This window comes from Lissotriton vulgaris, chromosome 1_1 (assembly GCF_964263255.1).
Source record: "Lissotriton vulgaris chromosome 1_1, aLisVul1.2, whole genome shotgun sequence".
NCBI classification, from domain to species: Eukaryota; Metazoa; Chordata; class Amphibia; order Caudata; family Salamandridae; genus Lissotriton; species Lissotriton vulgaris.
In genome coordinates, this window is record NC_141685.1 from 1,100,814,579 (window position 1) to 1,100,838,763 (window position 24,185).

General features: G+C 46.0%; 1 protein-coding gene across 1 annotated transcript in view; it reads left to right on the top strand.

Moving 5' to 3' along the window:
- Positions 1–24,185, top strand: part of LOC147748679 (A.superbus venom factor 1-like) — a 1,557,217-nt gene that overhangs the window by 69,686 nt on the left and 1,463,346 nt on the right. The gene's annotated exons all lie outside the window — the stretch shown is intronic.

Sequence of the window (24,185 nt, forward strand, 5' to 3'; positions counted from 1 at the left end):
AGCCTTGCCGTCTGGACAGTGTTGGCCCTTCGGAGTGGAGCCGTTGTAATTTCATTAGCACCATACTTGTAACTTTTCTTCGGCCCTCCCATGAGGTTAATGCATTAGCGGTCTGTAGGATGCTGTTTTCATGGGATGTTATTAGCACTTCAGGGAAGGGATGCTGCACTTTTATGGGAACAGCCCATCTCATCCAGACACCTTCTTTTACACAGCAGCACCAGCACTTCTTAGGGTTGATGCACTTTCATTGGGACAGTATAGGCACGTCTTTTGTTTCAGCTGTAGCACTTATCAGCAGTGATGCAGTACTTTTTATGTGTGGTACTCGCACTTTCATTGAGAACTGCTATATTCTCATGGGGCAAACCAGCGTTGTTTTATTTATTTATTATGGGGCATTACAGCAGTTCCTACCAGGTTCTGTAGAATAGCCTACTGTGCCCGACTAGTGCTGGAGGCAGGGTTTGTCTCAGCCTTGCGGGCAGAGATGCAGCGTTAGCGAGGACTCAGCGGTGAGCGGCGCACGGGAGCCTCGGGCTATCAGAGAATCAGTTGTTGTCGCACTCGATTTGGGGATTCGAATAATATGATGGTTGTGACCATTGTGCCTGCTATAAGGGAGTACCGGCCCCTCTCAGGGGGAGGAGAGTGTATAATGGCATTATAAGGGTGTCCAAGAAACCGATTGCTCGGCCGTGTCCATACTGTGTGCAGTGAGGAGATTTCGCCACAGGGTGGCTCCGTCCTTCTGTTACGATCACTGTACATGCCAATGTGTCAGCGTGTTTTCATGGGCTTTTCACAGTATATCACCATTAGTACGATATTGAGGAACCTCTCGGAGTATTTACTGCTGTAGGATCAGGCATGTTGTGTTTTCTCAGGGGAACCATCTCTTGTTTTGCGTTCGGGTAGCGGGGCCTGTGACGAGTTTGTGTGTTTCAGGGTTGGTATTCAGGGCACGACGCTGTGTGCTTCCCGTTAGGATTAGGCCACGGGGATGGTTCTTCTGGTGGTCTCGGGTTTCTTTATCGTTAGCTAGCTTCCGTCACGGCGTTGTTCTCATGGTCCTTCTTGGGGGGTATTTCACAGCCTCGTCAATTCCTCCCGGGGCGGACTTGGTTGGCCGCGGAGTAGGAGTCAAATCTTTCCACTGGGCACCTTGCCAGTTTTGCCGGTCCTTTCCCCGTCCCCCCAAGGCCTCTCCCTAGGAGGGCCCGAGAGAGGCACAAGTGTTGTGGTGGGCGGCCGATTCTGGCGAGCCGAGAGGGCTGGAGAGATCTGGTTGGTCATTGTGGTCAGGGGTTGAGCTCGGGGTTTTAGTCTGGCACAGGGTGTTGTTGAGGGCCTGTTAGGCTTGCTTCAGTTTTAGCATAGGCGGCATATGTGTACTGCGCACGTATGTATCTGGGCTGCGCACATGTGTAATGGCACCTGGGTGTGGCCATCTGGGCTACGCACGTGTGTTATGGCGCCCGGGTGCGGCCATCTCGCCTGCCCACGCATGTAATGGTGCCCGGGGGTGGCCATATTGGCTGAAAATGTGTATAATAGCGCCCGGGGGCGGCCATATTGGCTGAACATGTGTATAATGGTGCCCGGGTGCGGCCATCTTGGCTTCTCTTCTTTTTCTGTGCGGGGGCGATTATCCAGGAGTCCTCTTGGAATTTTAGCTCCCACTTGTCATATTGGTCTCATATTTTCATAGTGTGTGAGGACTTGAAGTGGTATCTCGGTGCTCGCTTATTTTGTATGAGGCGGGCGCGGTTGCATAACGTGTGGCCGTCCTCCGGGTCACTACACTCTGAGCCAGGTGGGCTCTTCCTGCCTTTGGGCCGCGCAACTCAGACAACCACGGGTGCGGAGAGGGACGCTTCCTCTCTCGAATTTCTTTGCCGGGCTGTGGTTACTGGGTGTGCTGGTTTCGTGCCGTTCGGTTTGTCCGGCTGATGACGCATTTCTTGGTATGGCGTCGGATGTTAAGGTGTTCCGGTGAGCGTGTGGGCACTGTAGTTTTGGGTCCCCCCCTTCTCTGTCTGGGGGCTCCGTGTGGGAGTCTGTTACACTGGTCGTGGGGCTGGGGCCGTGGATGTCCGCAAGCCTGTATGCCTGGGATTGTGTTGTATGGCAGAAGGAGTAGCACGGTGACGGTATAGGCGCCTGTGTGGCAAGGCAATGCTATCTTGGGGGAGAAGTTTGGAGCCTCAAGTAGCATATTTGTTTAGCGGTAGGCTCCGACAAGTTTTGCGCTACCTATGCCCAGTTCGGAAGTAGCGAGTCATTGGGGACGTGGTGTTTTCTTCGAGGCTTCTCTTGCTTGGAGTCCAGTTCCACACAGAATATACTGGTACCGGCCATGAAGCATTGTTTCCTCTAGGCAGCGCGCTGAGGTTCCGCCGCCAGGTGCTGGCTGTAGCAGCGCAGCGCGTCCGGTTCCCTGTAGTCAGCGGAGCTCTGGTCTTCAGAGACTATGGCGTGAGGTATGCGAGGGCAGGGGCTTCAGGGCATGCTACAGAGGGCCCCCATATTATGTATTCGGTCATGAACTCTCTCGACTAATCCAGTCCTGGGAGTTTAGGGGCATCAGGCACTTCTCGAGCGGAGATGCGCTTTGCCTGAGCGTTACTGGAGCAATTAGGTTAGTGAGCACTTGCTATCTCCAGAACTACCAGTGCGTCTCGGGTAGAACATCTAGGTCTGTACTGTCACAGCACCTGGTCTGTTCTGTTGTGGCTATTACCAGTACTAGCTTTTTCTTCTCATCAGGGGATGAACGTGCCAGTTGTTCTTTGTCTTATGGACTCTCCAACTCACAGGTATAGCTGGATTTCGTTTTGGAACGGCTGACCACGGTCCAGCTCTTATGCCTTTTCGGGCGACAAAGGTGCCCCGGCTGGACCGGGAGTGAGCGGGTATCAGGTATCGACCTAAAATACTAGGAATTTCTACAGACTAGTGTATCTGATTGTCGCCACACGGGTTTAGCGCAGTGCACTTTCTAAGTGGGGGCACAAGGCATGCAGTCCAGCTGAGATACACCGACAGCTTCAGAAGTACCTGGGTACTTTCGGCCCGACTAATCTAACGCTTAGTCGCATGAAGCAAGGTGGCATTCGGGGGCAAGGATCACTTGTAGTATCTTCTATGCTCCACAGGAGGAATAGTGTCATGAGTGAAGTTATGCTGACGAAGCACAAGTAGAGGTAGTGACTGCATTCCCTGGCAGTCAGCCCAACACATGTTCCTTTTTTTTAACTAGTTGGGTGGCTTTTGCGCAAGTACAGGAAGCAAACACGTATTAAGAGGTAGCTTTCAGTGTGTTACATGTCTATTCTACGAGTACAAGGTACAATAGAATACCTTTTTTAGGTGAAGGACCATACTGCATATAGGGCAGACTATCTCTGCGGCTCTCTCCTCCACTTTCCTCCCTGAATGGCGCTTCTTTTGTCAAAGATTACCATATTAAGTGTAGGGCTTTTGGCTTATAATTCCATGTGCTGTATGGGAACCTTGAGTGTTTCTGGTAGTCCGGGGACGATAAGGTGTTCCTATTAGAATGGTAAAGGGACGAATCTAGGCGATTCTCATCTCTCACTAATTGTGCATTGTTCTCCTCCAGACTCAGCAGTTGCAGACGGGACTTGGTTTAGAACCTCCATTTCACCTCGGCCCCCGGCGCAAAACTAGGCTTGCGTCACCCAGCTCACTATAGGGAAGGTATTATGGACAAGCCAATTTTCGCACCTGACAATCAGGCTTAGCCTGGGGAGTGCGCTGGGACATGCTTGCCCCTGCCTCAAATCAGAGTAAATACATTGGTGGTTGAGGGGGGCAGAGCTTCTATTGGATGTCTAGGTCTCCCATGCAGGAACAGCACTGAGGAATCTGCCCGTCCCTCTTGGGCCACTAGGTCTATCAACAGGTTTAGGGTAATGCTCACTGGGGGGAGCGGGGCAGCAAGCCAGGGCCTGGGTCCTCTGGTTTTCTCCAGGTCTAATTTGGTCCCTGTTGTGAGGCGCGTAATTTACACCCCCAGGGAAGCAACCTTTGAGAGCATCGGGTAAAACTGAGCAGTACAGGTAGTTCCTGTGCGATAATGGGGGCGTTTCGCCTTTAATCAGCTGATGAGGCTGGCCAGTTTGTTGGCTGCTAAGTAATTACTTGTGGTATTTCTCGGTAAGTATTGCAGAGTGTGGGCATAATCTTTTCCCCAGGGAGTTATTTCATATGAGTTGCCGGTAGACAATCGGTCAGGCTGGGCATATCTGGTTCCCACGTGCAATATTGAAATGGGTAACTCTGGTCTGCAACTGGGGCGCATGTGGGGCCCAGATTCTGGGATCAATTTGTTTATTGTGTAGGCTACTTGGGGCTGTCTTCTAGGACCTGGTCTTTATTCCTGAAACGCATGGGTCGTTCCATATTGTTTGGAACAAAGCTTAGCAGGCTGTCCTGCCAAGGCTTGGAGAGGACGCAGGGGAAGAACATCCGGGGCCAAGGCGTGGCTTCAGTGTCAGTATGTCCAGGACTGGAGTGTGTCATCTTGCTTTTCAGGACACCTGGAGCAAGTACACAGGCCGCTGTGAAGGCCAAGTGTGAATGGAAGCAGGTATTGCCTGGGCTCCCTCCGGTCCGGGGACTGTACGCTGTTCCGGGTCAGATGCTCTTGGGGGGGCAAGGTAGCTCCCGGTTCACACTGCTTGTAGGGGAGAAGCAGTTTCCTGCGTAACGTTTGTGCTGTGTCTTGACATCCTTGCTTTTCTGCCCTGTGGTGCCAATTTGCTGTTTTCTTTTATGGCCCCCTATTCAGATGACAGGAGGGTTTTTTCCATTTGGGTAGACTTGAGGGAGCCTGGTATGGTAATCATTAGGGGGTACTCCTTGGCCTTCTTAGTAGTTATCTGCAAGTATGTACTGGTGACACCTTTTAAGGTTGCGCTCAGCAGGGGAGAGGGCCTGCCCAGGTGGGCAGGGGCAACTTTTGTGTCAAAGTTTAGTCTTCCTGTTGGGTGCCAATGTTGTCCCACGTATAACATTCACGTAGGTTCCTTCACCAGTCTCTTGTTCCCTGGGCCACTAGGGGAATGCGGGAATTCTTGCACTGTTAGGGTTCCTGTTTTATCTCATTCTTCCTCCAGACGGTCCACAACGGGACACCCCACCTGGCTCCGCCCCGGCTCTGGCTGACCCTTTCAGACCCTTTGTGTTTATTTCGCCGGACATAGGGTTGGTGCGTTTTGGGTCATGTTGGCGATGGTATTAGTGAGTTGAAGGTTAGGGTCCGGATGTGTATAAGCTAGTTGTTTCAGGCTTATACGTCATAACAAGCTTGGGTTGGCACGTAGTGGATGTCAACTGGCCAAGTCCATTGGTAAGCTTTCGCCTGTACAGTAATTTATTTTGGGTTTTCATGTACTAAGCAAGGTCTCGCTTTGCAGTTTTTTCTCACCAGGAAGTACTAGTGGACAAGTATCTGTTCTCCTAGTTTCTCTAGCAGGTTATACAGTTGTTTATGGGTGCTTGTCCTATATTGCTTGAGGTCCAACGAGTGCTAGGGAAAGGAGGATGAATAGCACGTGTATTACCACAAGGTGACTCTGCGCGCATTGTTAAAAGAGCGTTGGCGAGGCTATTAAGAATATCATACTGGCTTTCTTCCCTGATAGAGAAGTTAGCGCCCAGACAGTGGGCGGTCCTACCAGTGTATTAGGTTAAGGTTGCAGACATGCACCTCGGGACGTTTCATCTAGATCATCCTAGACAGTCTACAAGTCTCGCCCAACTGTTTTGTTTAGTTGGGGTGTAATATGTGAGGGGAGCATGGGGGAGTGCTTAGTTTGGCACATCTTGATGGGAAGTAAGTTTTTGGGGCATCTCCCTGCTCTCTTTTCTGGCTGTCTGTGGTCATTGACCCTCTTTTCGGGTTTCACTGCAAGTTCTCTTCCCCAGGGCTAAGTAGTCAAATAAGGGGGGGTGGCTTCCGACAGGCCTTGCCAGGTCAGGGGTAGCTAATATTTAGCTAGAGCCAAGTGGTGGTGATAGTGTTCAAAACTCAGTCTGGGGTTTCTGCGCCAGTTTTCCCTTGCCTGAGTGCGGGGGGAGCGGGCTCTAGGTGCCTTTTGAGGATCAGGCAAGGGTATTCTGGACTGGGTTGCGCGTCACCGCATTTACACTTTTTCAGAAGGGTTCCAGCGGATACTCCTTGTCCTCCAAGCAGGGAACCTTGTGACACACGATCTTATAGGCGACACCTTTCTGGTATATATCAGGGTCTCTAGCAGTTAGCAGGGTCCAGGCAGCAAGCAGTGCAGGTAGCCACCTTGCAAATCTTGCAGTGTCTTTGGTTCGGACACTACTCTTATTCCCCAATCTAGACAGTGACACCTTGTGTGTGCACCACGGATCTTGTTACTATGTATTGCGGTGGTCATTGCGGCATTCTCTGGCACCTGTCAAGAAATACCACAATGAACCTACGGTGGGATTTTGCCAAAGTAGGGGTCAGTTAAGTTCCATGGTCCGACTTGTCTCCAGCTCTGTAGGCAAGGCGCTCGTCAAGGGAGGCGATGGAGATGATGCGCAGAAAGCCTGCGCTGTGTGTAATTCAATGGGCAGAGGAGACAGGGCGTTATTAGACCTGGGAGGCTTTGCGCCAATCTCAAGGGGCGTTGGGAGGACTTGCTGGCACTCCTGCCCGATTGTAACATGGACCTGTTCATGCTGGTTAGGGGAGAGGCCCTAGAATGTACTTGCTAGAAATAGGAAGAGGAATGCCGGCCTTGGTGGGGGGCCCTGGCTGCGACGGTCGCCACACCCAGGGCTGTGGTGGAGTTACAGGGCGATCCAGAGGCGGAAAGGTACCCGGGATTACCATCTTCAGGAGCCCAAAGGATGCTGAGGCCTAATATCCCCAGGAAGTCTGTGCGGTGGACCCTGGGGGTGCGACGGCGCCCCGCTATCCTACGGGCGGTTGGAAACCTGTACAACCGGGGGTCGCTTGAACGCTCCACCCCTCGTAGGGGGGGTGAGCAAGAGGGTGTACCAATGGTTCACCGGAAATGGGAGGGGCTATCTCCTCACCACAACCGCTAAGCAACGATTGGCTAAGGCCACGTTGCATATTGGCCCATCAGGTGGTAGGCTGCGAGGGGCGGCTTGCCTTTGGATCGTCTGTAAGATAACCCACCTTGTTGGCATGTGTATATGCTAATAAACCTGCAGCTACTTTTCTCCAAAAATAAGTTGTCTTGTCTGCTTATTTCTGCGACATGCATGTTGCCCCGAGCGGGCTGGTGAGTGGGCCGATATTGGCACTATGCAGGCCGACCGACACGTCCCGCGCAGGGGACACAAGTAAGAGGGTGGCCCCCATAGTGCCACAAGATGGCACACAGGGCAGCCCAGCGCTACGAGACCCCAAAGGGTGCCGCGCATCACTTCCGGCCTGGTGTGGGCGGGGGAGAGTATATATTCCTCCCCCGCCCACCTAGCGGCCTCTTTGTCCGCTGTCCCCTCACCCTGACGCCGTTTCCCTCCCTACCACATACCCGGTGCTTTCAGGGTGGGGGGGAAATGTCTTCTAATATTTTCTCATTTGTGTTGCAGGCGGAGTTACAGGGCGATCCAGAGGCAGAAAGGTACCCGGGAGTACCCTCTTCAGGAGCACAAAGGATGCTGAGGCCTAATATCCACAGGAAGTCTGTGGTGTGGACCCTGGGAGTGCGACGGCGCCCCGCTATCCTCTGGGCGGTTGGAAACCTGTACAACCGGGGGTCGTTTGAATGCTCCGCCCCTCGTAGGGGGGGCGTGAGCAAGAGGGTGAACCAATGGTTCACCGGATATGGGAGGGGCTATCTCCTCACCACAACCGCTAAGCAACGATTGGCTAAGGCCACGTTGCATATTGGCCCATCAGGTGGTAGGCTGCGAGGGGCGGCTTGCCTTTGGATCGTCTGTAAGATAACCCACCTTGTTGGCATGTGTGTATGCTAATAAACCTGCAGCTACTTTTCTCCAACAACAAGTTGTCTTGTCTGCTTATTTCTGCGAAATGCATGTTACCCGAGCGGTCTGGTGAGTGCGCCGATATTGGCACTATGCCCAAGTGCACGGATTCAGTAAAGACCCTAACCGCATCCTCTCAAACTTACTGAGGGTAACACTGAATGTCAATCCGTGCCATGCAGTCGTTCCACCCGAAGGTCGTGGGGCTGTAACATGTTAACACTTCATGCCCCCTACCCCCGCCCACGTGCAGTGAAGAGCTACAAAGACCAGCTTTGAAGGATGGCATATGTCCCATAAAGAAAGCAACCTTATGTCTAATCGAAAGACCTTGATTGTGTGTGAACAATTGAATGAAAATTAGTTTAGAAAAATAGAGGGCAGCACTCATGAAATAAACGCAGCTCTGACATGAGAATTCATTTGTGCAGGCTGCAAATAAATGAAAGTTTGTCAAAGCAAAACATGTTCCACAAAAAGCAGCCATAAATGTGGGTTGAAAATAAAGCACCCTTGCGTAGACCAAATCGGAATGTTTTGGTTTATGTAGTGAAACGAAGCACCACTTTAAAAGCACTGTTTATTTTCTGCTTATTACACCACATGGAAAAAATAGTCTGAGAAGCAGATGTGTTTAATTCCTGATCCTTATCTCAACAGGGCTGCCTCCTTCCTGGGGCACCCATAAAATATCTTGCACATGGTGTGAACACTTTGAAATGAACTGTCGATAAGGGCAACAAAAGGCTGCAATAAAATAGCATCTGGGGGCATATTATCAGGGGGGTTTATCTCCGCTTTTTTGGCTTTAAAAGCCAAGAAAGCGGAGATAATTTTATCTCCCTATTACCTAGCTGTCGCTAACACCAGTTAGCAACAGCTAGTAGGACATAGCGACCATTTTGGGCCCCGTTTTGCATGTCAGCGATATTTATCACTAATGACATGCAAAGTGGGCGTGCCAAGATGTTAGCGACTGGAAACAGTCGCTAACATCGCTATCTCCTTTTACCAACTTTTGGAGAAAAGCTAATGCCTGCCCCTGAGCAGTTCTTAGCCATGTTATCCAATGGTAGGTGAATAACATGGCTAAGAGCATTTGCTCGATAATGCATGAATATCGCAGACTTTACTGCGATATTCATGCATTTCGGCCGATTTTTATCGCTTAGGCGATAAACCTTGATAATATCAAGGCTCCTAAGCGATAAAAATCGGCGATGCTCGGCGATATAATTTCGGCTGCTAACCAAGCTGAGCGATATTTTTCGCTCATGCTTGGTAATATGCCCCCTGGTCTTTTATGTGTTTTCCCTTTGATAGGAAACTAGATTCAAAGTTACCGTCTCGTAATTACTGCATGTTAAACATGCCTCCAAGTAAATACATTTTATTGTTTTACTCAAAATATCATGTGCGCTTACTACACACGTCCTTTTGATTTGCAAATGGATCACCTGGAATATGCCACTAGTAATATTTCTTTGTAGAAGTTGCTCAGTAATTACGTTATTTTACCAGACAAAATCGGAATGTTTTTCTTTGTTTGAAAGTGCATGCACATTACAAAACGCAATGAATACGGTCACAGGGGTCACTGGCCTGACGAAAACAAACAACATGGAAGAATAGTTTGTACATGCTGCAAGACGTAAACAAAACCGGGTCGAGCAGTAACATCCTCCTAAATAAACAAAATTGAGGAGAACCTGTGCGAGGGGTGAGAGCACAGAATACCTCTCTATCGTAAAGAGCCGATGACTGAAAGAACAAGGAATCCAATGTGAAACAACAATATGGTGCGGCTGCAGAGAGCTGGCTCCCTGTGTGACTGTGGCCCTTACTGTTGAGAGTGCGGCTCGCTGTTGGAGGGTTTGCGGAGCTGCTCCTGTTGCTTGTGTAACTCCCGGGGCTTCTGAGAATGCTCCCATAATTTCTCCTGCTGCTGCCGGGACACAGATGGAATAAAAATCTGGGGGCATATTACCAAGCAGGGCGATAGGCAATTATCGCCGCTTTAGTGGCCGTTTTCAGCCACTAAGCGGCGATAATTCTATTGCTCTATTAGCAAGCCTTCGCTAACAGCAGTTATCGACAGCTTTAGGCGATAGCAAGCGGTTTGGGTCCCGCTTTGCATGTCAGCGATATTTATCGCTAATGACATGCAAAGTGGGCGTACCCAACCTGTTAGCGACTGAAAGCAGTCGCAAACGTCGCTATCGCCTATTAGCAAGGCAGGCATAGCGATGGAAATATTCCCTCTATCGCCAAAAACTAACGCCTGCTCTGACCAGTTCTTAGCCATGTTATACAATGGGAGGAGGATAACATGGCTAAAAGCATTTTGTCGCTAAGGCGTGAATATCGCTGTATTCTCAGCGATATTCACGCTATCGCCGGAAAAATTATCGCTTTGGAGATAAACATTGCTAATAGCACGTTATCTCAGCGATAATTTCCGGCGATGCTTAGCGATAAAAAATGTGTTGCTAAGCCTAGTTAGCGATAAATATCGCTAATCGTTGGTAATATGCCCCCTGGTTCCTTCAGCCTTAGGAACGTGCAACCGGTGAGGTGCTGCAGCTGCCTCCTTGCACACACAAACATGACAGGAAGGCAGAAGTGCGCTGTGGGAGCCCGATATGACACAGGAGCTGGGCCGCTGCTGGAAAGCCAAGCAGAGAAGCACCACCCGCATTGTGGCTGCGAAGAAATGACATCTGGTTTAGGGAAAGTAAAAAAATAGAAAAGATTTTCCATTTCTTAACTTTCGAAGCAATCACGGCTACCACGCATCTCATGGAAACAAAAGGAAAGCCTGTGGCCATTATTAGCGATGAGCTGCTGGGCTAAATAATAAACTTTGCGGGAGAGCATGGCCTGCAAAAGCAGGGAGGGGAAAGCCCTTCAAGAACAACGAAAAACGAAAAAGTTCCAAGACAAACACTTCATTCCACTAGCAGCATGTTTACAGTAGTTAGGCGGTGCTGCATAGGCGATCCCAAACAAATAAAGGAGGAACTAAAAATCGCATTAGCCTGTGAAAATGAAGAGATTGAAGCAGACAAGCAAACAAACCAATAAAAAGCCACAAGGTGGAGTAGGTGAAGTTTCCAAAAATATACTAATTACTTGATGTCTCGGAGGGACAGCACATGCGCTGCCTAGGCGAGACCTAAAAAGGGGAAGTGATATGGCGGTCCGAATTAACAAAAAGCGGGACGGGATATGAAAAATAACAGTGCCTGGAGCGAATAAAAACAGCAGCTCTCCTAAGGAGGGCTTGTAAATCAAGAAAATAAAGGGGGAGTGATATGGTGCTCAGAGAGAATGAAAAGATGTGATAAGAAAAAAAACCAGTGCTTGAAGCGAATGAAAAAAACAGCGCTCCTGAGGAGGGCTCATGAACCAAGAAGAAAGAAGTTCCTAAAATGGTCATAAAATGAGGGATAGTGGTGGGATAGATTTCTTGGTTCCTGCTCTTGGGCAGAGGTAAACACAGGAAGACGCATGACAAATGCATGGTATGGACAATTGGGGGGAAAGAATAGGAGAATGATGATGTATCCAGCAAATGGGAAGTCTATGGTAGGCTGAAGCCCACAAAGTGGATACAGCATGTCGCTTTAAGACAGCGCATTCGCTGTCTACAGCTGAGACCTAGAAAACCTTGACTGGAGCAGCCCAGCATGCAGGGACCTGGAAAATTTGGCAGTTATCCATCCCTGCCCCGCTAGCCACTTCAAAGCTAAGCTTCACGCTGAAAGAGAGAATGATCACTCTGCTGCCCCACCCGATGCCTGCAGATTGCTGCTGCCAGGTAAAAGATTATTGTCAGATTATGACCATGTATACTGCAACATGTGTGAAGACACCAATTCACTCCCTGCTTACATTTTTCAGTGCATAAAAAGCACGGGAAGTGTGATCCCAACCACAATGGAGCCAAGGGAAAGATGGGACAAAAATAACAAAATATTATTTAATCATTTTGTTAGTCTGTGTCTCACTTGTGAATACAATTTTATTTATAGACCCAGCTCACATTTTAACCCAATGTCAAATTTCTGTCTTTTTTGTTTTATGAAAAATTAAATAAATGTATTTTGATTTAAAAATTGAGGAGCCCAGCCCAAAAAAATTAATCCTTGAACTATTCATATGCTTTCCTGACTTAAATGCAGCATCGTTCTTTTCAAGAAGCAGTTATGAGAGCTTTCTAAGCAAGATTCCTGATATATGTATTACTCAATGATGTGCCAGGACTGGGCAGCCAGAGGGGGAGTTAGTTACTTGTGTAAATTGATCCACTTCATGAAACACAATACATTTGAATGCTGGGTGGTAGAATCTTCAAGGCATCTGTTTTGAATCTGTGGCGTTTTGTTACCTTTTACCAGCTAATTTTACCGTTCTCCATTTTCTTACATTTACTGTTTAAAGATGTAATTTGCTTCTTTTTGAATTATTGATAGGTCTTTGTTGCAGGGATTTCCGTTCCTACACAGAACTGTGCACAGAGACTCAGGACCTTAGTGAATTAGGGTGTGCCAAAACTAACCTTAGTTCCCAACATTCCCTACCAGACTAGCATCAGTGACTCATTGGTTCCTCCTCCTATAGCAAATACACCAATGATTAGTCAACCCAGAACATGCAACTTAGGATACCTCAGGTAAGGTGGAAAACAGAAACACTCTTTCGTTATACTATCATACCAGTCTAAAACAGGGAGTAAATGGAGACTAGAGCTAGTTTGAAATATTTATTTCTAACGCCGTGATCTCAGGCGCAGTACTTTAGCAAATACAAGCAAACATATTATGAGAAACAAATATTGTCAGCATAGTTACTATTCCATAGAATACAAAAGGGAGAAAGCATGTTATAATGCTAACTGGAAACAGGTTTTACATATACCTAGATGTCACCCTCCCTTGCTAGTAGGTTATTTTAGAACTAATAGAAGGTCTCATAGGCTTACATAGGCGGCCCCATACCTCTGGTATTTAGCAGAAGTGGATCACATCAGATTCTGCACAAGCTCTCCGCATACGAATGTTCTCCAAGTGTGTGTGATCATGCCTACGCAGTGCATTATTAAACACGCCAATATCAGAGGTGGCCACAGCTGCATGTTTGTCATGGCTAGAACGTGCGCTGATCAGTTAGAACAACAGCCACAGTGTCTAAGATAACCTTGACGGTCTCGGCTCACACTGTACAGACTAAACTATTGAAGCAGCTTAGAAATGCAGCAAAACAAGTTATTCTCATGTGAAGCAAAATACTCACTGTTCTCTAAACACTAGCGCAAGTGCGTGCCGTGTGCAAAGCAGAGCAGGAAAGTAAAAATGGCGTTTAAACTTCTAATAAGCCCATGCCAACTTAACACTGTGTAAATGTACGGGTCATCCCCATGACACCCTCCCTTGATCGGAGCAGGTGGAAGTAATAGGGTCAAATTAGGAATGCAGAGTCCAAGTTCTAGAGTCAGAGTCAAGTTCAAATTTGTCACAATAGAGAAAACGGGAGTAAACTCCGAATTTGGAAATAGTTCCACCAATTAAATTAATCTCTCAGGATTTAATCAAAACCATAAGGGAAAAGAGAGAAGGAAAAAAATCCGCTGTTCAACTCCTGATGTCAGTCGGGGAACAGAAAGAGAGAGAAGTAACACTGTCTCACTCCAACAGAGTGTATGCACAATACGTTGCAACAGCCTCCAATAGGAAGTCATTGTTCTCATCTGAAAACAATTCAGCCATCCAATTCAATAAAGGGAATAAACATACATGTTCTTTAATCACCGGAGCCTCTAGCACCATCAGAGGACAACTCGGGTTCTCTTCAATGTAACTGCGTGCCAAGAAATCATGCGCCGCTGTAAAAACATTCCAATGTCACAAGACTCCATGCATCACTGCAAAGGCCACAATCCCTCCGCCAGAACAGAGCAATTCATGAGCAACTAAGGGGCTCATCAGCTGATCATAATCCACATTGGGAGACACCGTACTGCAAAGACACAAATCCAGGGACCAGTCAGAATCACAGCTCAGGCAATGAAAGACAGGCTGGACGCATGTGAAAAAGGAAAATCGAAACGATAATCCATAAGCCGCACTCAATGTAGCCAGAGGCAGCGCTCCATAATAGCTAAGCATTCAGTTGCGCAGCAACAACAGTCGGGACATATTGTCGTGAGCCACACGATGTGCATCCGTTTTTAAATACAAAAAGTAATAGGAGCACACCGGCCAACAGAGCGAGCATTAAGGAAAATCCACCAAGGAGGCTGGAAAAAAATCGAATGAAAAAATGCCGGGAACACACCAAATATAGTTTGGAAGGAAGTGACAAGGCCACTACTAACAACTTTAAAAAGTGAGCCAGCCCCGTGGTCGAGGATGCATTCAAGATAGTATGCATTAACTCCCCGAAATGCAAAGGCAAATCAGTATTCAATAAAGCATGCACTTCTGTGCAGGTGTTGGCCACATAAAGGACAAATGTTTCATGAGCAGATGTGAGGGCAACTTCTTTCTGGGACAATAGAGCTCTGATTCGACTCAGCTTGTTGAACTCTGCCTTCAAGGTCGGAATCGACGGCTAGATGGAAACATCCAGCTTCCCATGTGGAGGAGGAAACAAGAAATTCTTACAACAAACTACTCTTTCGGAGACTGTAACTACATAAGGAATTCCTGAAACCATCCCACAACAGTCTTCATTATTCAATAGTAAATAACTACCGTTTGCTAGTAATGTGAATGTCGGTGTGATAGCAGGTGTAGGTGTGCCTTTTAAAACACATGCCAGATTAGGCGCGTTCTGGTTGCAAGAGCCATGGATCTGAATATTTCAACACACTAATGAACGGTCAGGCTTCGTTGTGCAATCTTCCCCATTCAAATAAACTTCTTTACCCTCCCTCAGGCATCTGTATGTAAATGGCAGAGACCATGCTTCATAGAGATAAGCGCTGTCTAATGGTTCATATCTGCCAATGGCATAATACTTCATGCAAGCCTCAAATTTGATTAGAGGAAAAGGGAGTGTATTCAAATCCGTGGATAAGCCACACAGCAGAATTATATTCGGCAACAGAAAAAGGTAAAGGTTCTAACTTTTCAATATGCAACATAGAAAACGTGGCATCTTTCATTGACAGAAACGGTTGCTTTTCCGTTAAATTGAAAGGAGCAAACAAGGAGGACGTGTTCATGTAGTCCCAAGGCACTCAACCTGCCTTCAATGTTTGCAAAGTCCACGCAAACTGCATGATGGAACGCAGTTGATTTTGGCCATGAAACAAAACAGACACATCTTCTTGCACAATATCAACCACAGATGAAATTATATTATCCAGTGTGTAAATGCGGGAAGAAAGCGTGTTAATGCTATTGTCTATAACTTCAAGCACTTTTTCGAAATTAGCTTAATCAATAGCTCCCAACCTCGAGGCAGCCTCAATCTGAGACATTTTCCAAACCTCGTTGTAAACAGCATAAATCCATCTTTTGGATCTGCCAGTTGCAGGACCTTTCACCAAGTCATTCAGATCAACATCATCTGTCAGTTTTGACAAATGCAATTTAACAGATGTTAAAGTGGAGTGTTTGAGCCAACTCTGACACAGCTTTTTCTACTGAGTAAGTTGTTACAGAATGATCACTCAAAAACCGGGAATCTGCCCTAATCTGTGTATACCCAGGGGACAAACCCAGAAAACGACATTGACAGGAACCAGCACTTCTGTGCCAAAGCAACCAACCCTTAGGATCCATGCTGGAAATGTTAAATGAATAATTCAGCATCATGGTCTGTAATTCTCTAATGGACAAACCAGTATAATTATCCCAACCGGGATATTCTTCTAATTCAGGAATAGAAGATGCATTTAATTTTTTAGATGTAGCCAATCCAAAGCAAGTGGTTTGTGAAGTAGTCGAATTCAAAAACAACATATGTTTCGGGATGAGACATGCACAATGCAAAGCCTCAGTGCATTGCACCTGCCAACTTTTAGAACCAAAAAATGATTTAAGATCAATACTTTCTTTCCACAGTTCGTAGCCCCCAATAGCCAATTGGTCAAGGAAGGACTTGGAATATAACAATTTAGTGTGGGTAAGTCTAACTTTGGAAAAGGACTTTTCCGACGATTTAAAATAAAATGCATTAAGATTTGACTGACTGAAATCAGTAAAGTATGTGTATCTCTTCAAAAGAGCACAGGAGCTGCCTTCTATAGGAGCGGGATAATGTTCCCATTGGGTATAATTAACTACATTTCTTCTTGTGTTCGCCTTGTGCAGGAAATGATTTCCAAAATGCTGGTAACAGTATAAATCCCCGTAATTAACAGAATGTAAATATAAATCCTCAGCATCAAAGGCAGCATAGTATTTCAAATCTGAAAACAAAGCCTCCACGGCTTGAATATCCCAATCATCAGAACGAATATTTTGTTTAATGACATCCCCCATGGATACTCTCAGTACATTTGGGACATTTATAACCTCTGTGGGACCGTGTATCTGAAATTTAACAGCGTCCCGTACAATCCCATCCAAAACAGGCCAAGCAGTAATATTCACAAAGGCCAAGTCTCTCCATAATCAGTGGATGTGGGAGGAAGAGTGGGGAGCCAAAGTTCCATTAATTGGCCGAATCACAATGTAGTGGCCATTCACAAGGCGGAAGAAATACACCACAAATCCAATTGACATGAACCAAAAAATTGAAAAAAGGACCAGCCAGATTTATGTCCAAGGAGCAATCAAATAATGTTTACTAAACCAGTGTGCAAAAACAGAAATCGTTGAAGGGGACTTTGATGTGGTAGAGTTAGTGTCAAATGAAAATCTAGACTCATTGGCCACACGGGTTTGCAAATCGGGCATCGATAAGTCAGTGGGGTAAGTATATTCAGTATCATTAAGAACATTATCAGGAATATTAATTAATAAAGGACTCGAAATTGCAGGCATCTCGAAAGCAACACAGGCCTGTTCCTAGGAGCCAGAACCAAAACAGAATTCCTCTGTAGTTCCGGACAAGAGAATCGGCTACTCTGTGTAGTTTGACATTGTCAATGGAGATGTACCTTTTTTCTTTACGACCTGGAAGTGGAAGTAAAATGAGTGTTCTTGTGCCTGGCATGCCAAGTACAGGAACTGGAGCTCAATACGAGGGGCCAAACTCTTTCTTGTTCTCGATCTTCTCTCGGACCAGTTCTCCAACTCGGGGTAGCCAGCCAACTACCGGGATCTGCAACGCAGCATCAGATGTGGAGGGCAAGTGTTCCTTTGCAAGACTGTCTCTCATCTTTTGTAGATTCTGTAAAACATGACAATGTTCATCTACGTCAAAGGGAGCAGCGGCCGCCACTCGATCCAGACCTTCAAGGTCCGGGACGAACATTTTGATACCAAAGAGCATTTTGTATTGGGTCCGCCCACCCAGAGACCTTCTAGGGAGATTATTAAGTGCACGTTGTACGCTATTGAGATGGGCTAGCCAGTTCCTGCCAATGCCTATAACTCGGGCTGTCGATGACTGCTTTAAATCATGGTTCATTCACTCCATAACACTATTACCCTCAGGCCGGTATGGAGACGAAAATTTGACTTGGACCCCCAATGAACTCATGGTATCCTTGTAACGCCTTAGAGGCGAACCCTGGACCCTGGTCCGAATGGAAGGTGCCACAGGCAAAAATTCCCACAAAGACATGCAAGTCTCTTATGACAGTTCATGAATCAGCGCTGCGGTGTGGCCACACTCAAACAAAGCGTGTGCATGAATCAACTGCAACTGAGATGTACTTATACGCAGTATCAGAGGAAAAAGGACCGCAGTGATCTAAATAAACACACCCAAGTGGTTTATTAGAAATGTACAACTGTATCTGAGGCAGACACGCAGCAGTCGAAGGCTTGATCTGCTGACAAATATCGCATTGAAGGACATAGTCACGCGTCTGTTTGTACAGTCCCCACCACCAGAAACTTAGTTGTAGCTGAGTTACAGTAGCCGAAACGCCTGCAGGCGCGGACGCAACACCTTCATGGGCAGCTGTAATCAGTGAGGGCCTGCGGTCCGCGTTGGGAATCAATCTGTCACCAATGTTGGGTATTTTCACATAAGGAACTTCATCAGGACTTAAGTGATAAGAATACTTTGAAGGAAATCCCGCAGGACATTTACTTCCCTTCTCAGTAGCGGCAATAGCTGCCAAGATGTCATCATCAATCTTACTTTTGAAACGTGTAACTGCTGCAACCAAATATGTTGATACTTCTGATTTTGCGGCCTCATTGGCCAAACTATTTCCAACAGTGTGAACTCCCACACGCTGATGACCAAGAGTATGAATTACATACATGAGTGACAATCGCTCGTTAAGTTCAGCCACTCGGACCCAGATAATTTTATGTTTTATTGTGCTACCTTTGGAGTCTCGATAATCATTTTAAGTCCAAAAGAACAGATTGTCATTGTAAGACTGGACACAGTAATAATAGTCACTCACAGTAAGAGTAGTCACACCTGTATCTGCGCAATCCAATGCAAGCAAAAGAGCACGGAGCTCTGCCAATTGGGGGGTACAGTCCCCTAATGTCTGTGTATTCACAACATCGGACTTGAAATCTCCATTCACCATAGTACCCACCAAATAGCGCAGGCTGAGATATATGCGTGCTTAGACCCATGCGCAACTTGCGCAGAACAGTCAGTTTAAATGATAAAATGGAAATCCTCCAACGGACGCATAGTCAAAGGAGCAGGATGAACAAATTCATACTGTAAGTACTCCTGAGACTGCAATGAGGCATCAAAAATAAACGTGACATCCAGAGACGTCAAAGATGTGGCCCATTGTATCCACTGTGGGTGCAAAGCTTTAGAATTAGGTACACTGGCTTTCATCACTGCTTCCAAGGCAGGATACAGGGTAACAACCAATGTGTGTTTCCTTCAGAATCGTCATTTGCACTGCTGTCAAAACTTTTTCCACAGTGGAAAACCGCAATTCAGCCAAAGTGTACAAGTGTGACTTGTAAGCGATTGGCACTGTGTCACCCTCGTTAAAAGTAAGGTAAGTGAAACCCACCAACCCAGGGACAATTCTGATCACCAGGTTGGTGTGGTTATCACGAGTCAATAAGAATTTAGATTCTAGAATATCAGCCTGCAATGATTGAAGAAGGGCTGAATGTTCAGGCAGCCAGCACAATTTGGTAAAAGTAGGTTGTATCAAAGCATACAGTGGCTTGATACGCTTGGCATAATCGGGAATGTAAGTACGCCCGAAATTTAAAAATCCTAGAAAAGATTGTAATTTTTTTAGAGTTGTAGGAGCACGCCACTGTGCGCATTTCTCCAAGAAGTGAGGAGCCAAATCTCTACCATTGTTGAGCTCATAGCCCAGGAACAACACTGTGTACTCTGCAATGTGAGAATTTGCGAAGTTGAATTTGCAACCGAAGTCTGCAAAACAACAAATTATGCGGTCAACGCGGCACAGATGCGCCCACAATTCGTCGTCTGTGAGATAAATGTCATCCACATACGAACACGCATCTGGGTCGACTCTCTCTAAAAGGGATACGATACGGTCGGCAAACACACCAGGACTATTTCTATAGCCCATAGGTAAGCATAGAAATTGGTGTTGTTTACCGCCACTGGTAAAACTGGTCCACTGGGAACTCAGACCAGTTAAGTTGTGGGCAAAAAAAACATTGGAAATGTCAAGTGTGGTTTTAAACCTTTTTCGCACAAGACTATCCACCAAAGCAGAGCCGTGGGTATTCTGTACTGCACAGGTAATTTGGAAATTGCGGGTAATATATTGGACTAGTGTCCTAATAACCCAAATTGCAGAGTTATATAGTGGCCTCAAGTCAGCAACGGGAACAGTCCCCACACGAGGATGCGGGGTGAATCCAGCCAAAACAGGCCATGAAGCGCCTGCAATGACCAAAGGACCCAATCTACTCGCTGTTAATCTATGGGAAAGGGCGCCATCAAACCAAACTCGGTGCTGCCAAACAGAAATCGTAACCTTCTTTGTCCGATAAGGAACATATTCCCCGGGCATGGCTGTGTGAGTATAAGTGAGAAACACCTGAGTAGCCGCATCCACAGCAGGAAACGTAACCCATGAGTAGAAAATCTCAAAAGGGTATGCTACCTCAGCACTCACCACAAAAGTTACTGCCATGCCCTCCAAGCTGACATTATAAGCCTACAAATGATTGCGCACCGCAATGCGACTATGCTGCGGTATATTTATGTCAGCCATTACGACACCGAACGAAGAAGTACAATGCAATTACTATGTAGGACAACTGGGTAGTAATTCAAAAGGAAACCGTTTTGATATATTCAAGCTTGTAAAGACTTATGTAACTATAGGTAGGTTTAGCCGCCACCACTGTTAACCGGAAACAATAGTGAGGGGGTTAAGGACTGATAGAAGCACTACTCAAGCATCCTGTAAATACGACCAAACCGAGTTGGGTGCCATGTTGCAGGGATTTTTGTTCCTACACAAAACTGTGCACAGAGACTCAGGACCTTAGTGAATTAGGGTGTGCCAAAACTTACCTTAGTTCCCAACATCCCCTACCAGACTAGCATCAGTGACTCATTGGTTCCTCGTTCTATAGCAAATACACCAATGATTAGTCAACCCAGAACATGCGACTTAGGATGCCTCAGGTAAGGTGGGAAACAGGAACACTCTTTCGTTTTACTATCATACCAGTACAAAACAGGGAGAAATGGAGACACGAGCTAGTTTGAAATATTTATTTCTAATGCCTTGATCTCAGGCGCATGAGTGTTATTGCTAGAATGTGCGCTGATCAGTTAGAACAACAGCCACAGTGTCTAAGATAACCTTGACGGTCTCGGCTCACACTGTACAGGCTAAACTATCGAAGCAGCTTAGAAATGCAGCAAAACAAGTTATTCTCATGTGAAGCAAAATACTCACTGTTCTCTAAACACTAGCGCAAGTGCGTGCCGTGTGCAAAGCAGAGCAGGAAAGTAAAAATGGCGTTTAAACTTCTAATAAGCCCATGCCAACTTAACACTGTGTAAATGTACGGGTCATCCCCACGACATCTTCTGATGGTGACAGCATTTCATATCAGACAAAACACAGCCAATCTTGACAAGTAATATCATACTGTGTTGTTCTAATCTTTTGTGCACTTTGCACTTTTTATTTTTTTTGCACTTTGCACTTTGCACTTTGTGTGCATGGGCTAGCTTGTGACTATTAGTAATTCTGTGTTGAGCAGTTCACCATGAGCATGGCCACTGGAATAATGTGATTCCGCAGGAGCTGCATGTTCTGCATTAATATGGATTCATTGCGCTTGTCACATAATCTGTCATCTGTTGCATAATCTTCAGAGTTTACAAATTGTTTGTACCTCAAATCGATCAGAAATTACTAAACTGCAGTGACAGGTATCTACATACATTGAAAAGCCGTTCCCTAGGTGACCTGTCAGCCTTTCAGTTGGTTATTTGTGCATTTGGCCATTGAATTGGTACTAATGAGGTGAACCCTTTGCTCAGTGTTACGAGTTGTAAAAATGACAAAATAATGAAGTAATACCATCACAAAATGTGCTGCATTATTCTACAAAATATATTGCTGTATAATTTAGTCCCACTGACACATAATTTGGAGCAAACTACCACAGAATTCCAGTGCCTGAGGGCAATAACTGTATGGCAAATATAATGCCACTGAGTATCGATGAAGCATAGGTGTCTGTTATCTTACTTCAGTCAATGACTGATCACTGCTTGTCACTGCTGCACAGGCCCGAATTGGCCTTTTATTAAATCGGGCATTTTCGCGGTGAGCAAGAGCAATTGACACTGATTTATAAAGTCCAGGGGTGCTTCTTGTGCCTCTGTCACCATCCCCGGGTCTCCAAGGTTCACTACAGCAGCCACAGGGGGGCTTCAAGAAAGAGAGAGACAGAGAGGGTAAGGGGTGGAAAGAAAGAGACCAGAGAGGGAGAAGAAAACATAGATTGATGGAAAAAGAGAGAGAGAGAGAGAGAGAGAGAGAATGAGTGTGGAGAGAAAGGGAATTGGCTGATATAAGCATTTTTGCTACTTTTTCTTCCCCAGTCCGCCTGTGTTGCTGCATCTGTTTCTGGCTGTGATGAAAACAATCTATACTTACCAATTCTCAAATGCTTTCCTATCCTTTGAATGATACGGCTCGTGGCATCACGAGTGCCTTTTCTGTGCCTTTTCAGCCCTCATGACAGTGAGTAGAGGTGGGTGATTTTCCAGCTCGCTAAGCAAAACGTCTGCGGAGCGGAATTCAGACTGATCCTCTACTGCTAGGGTGGGAGGAAAAAGTCCTAAAGCAAATTAGTATAGTTGCTTTAAGAAGCAATGTGAGGGGCTGAGCTCTGTGAATGTAATACTAGCTGGGCTAAGGTAAATACATTGGCCGGGCCCTTGGCCTTATAAGAAAGATCTGCACTGTCCCACTTCGGCCTGCAGGGTCCTCCTGGCGCTTTAGCAGGTAAGCCCCACTGACAGGCTCCCTTACTGGGAAAGTTGATCTGAAGAGAGATGTCAGTGTGAGTCCCGCCCCTGACAGTACTGAATGCCATAGCAATTCCTTGTTGTTTGCAGTCCATGCTTCCTCGGACAGCGGAATCGCCCCCAGTTTTTGATCTGTTTACCTCAAATTGAAATGAAAGGATTTTGCCCACACCTATCTATGAATTCAGATCCCTTTGCTTTAGGCAGCTTTATTTTGGGTCATGGGTGGCCCGTGGTTTCTCTTGGGTCAAGTGTATCATGCTCATGTTGTATTTGATATTTAACAATCTAGGCAACCATAAGAAATAATCAAAAAGATTTTAATAAATGGAAGGGAATTAAGCTACAAAAATGCTTGTTAAATTTAACAATTTATTAGAGATTAAAAAGAACAATATCACATTTACAAATTTAATATATACGTTAAAAAAGTATAATTTCGGCAAACTAGACTTAAACAACGAGGCATAAATCACATTACATAGATCACATTACATATACAAACATATATAAAGTTAAAAAACAGGAAGTGGCTGATTGGTACTAGATTGTTAAATATCAAATGCTTACTTTTCCCTGGTCTAGGAATCATTTTTCTATGAACTCAGGGGGTCCTCATTAAATATACGCCAATCATGCTCATGTTGTTACTAGGACCTCATTTTGAGTCGTACGGTAAAAAAAATTTGTTTCTTAAAGCCCTTTCATGAGTCCGAAAATGATTTCAGATGCTTAAAAGGGTTTTTGCGATCCTTATGGAATCGCAAATAAGACGACTATGAAAGGGGTATCCTTCCCCACATTTGTGATTTGGAGAAATAATGTATTGATGGTTTTTGACTGTGAACGCGGTCGCTTACCATTGATGAATTGTCGACCCTTAAGTTGGTGTTGTAACTGATTCGCAATTGGCAAGATATCCCATTGTTAGCCCACTCAGGGCGAGCAAGCAGTGGCCCAGAGGTCTTCTGCTAGCTCCCCCTATGAATGCCCAAAAAAAGAATAAAAAGAAAACACAGTATCTGTGCCTTTAATGAAGGCTGGCTGCTATAAAAATCATGACTCCCATTTAGAAAGGAAATTCTCCTCCTATTTTGAGGTACATTTGCATGCAAATGTTGGGGCATATTATCAAGCCTGGGCGATGAAATTATTGCCGCTTTATCGGCAGGAAACTGCCGCTAAAGTGGCAATAATGAGCTTGATAATATGCTCTATGGAATTCCAATCGAAGCTCATGTTAGATGTCCTTCACATCTAACATGAGCTTCAATTGGAACTCCATAGAGCATATTATCAAGCCCATCATCGCCACTTTAGCGGCAGTTTCCTGCTGATAAAGTGGCGATAAGTTTATCGCCCAGGCTTTATAATATGTCCCCCTGTTTATTGGCTTAAGAAAATGAGCCACTTCTCTTGCTGCCAGTCCCAGATGGTGGTTCCATTACAGGATAGACTCCTGACATGGCTACTCCTGCTTAACTTATTAACTTATTCATTCGGTCTGATTTTGAGGAGAATGGTAATGGAACGCACTCTGATTTCAGGACGTATTGTTAAAATCAAAGGAGAAT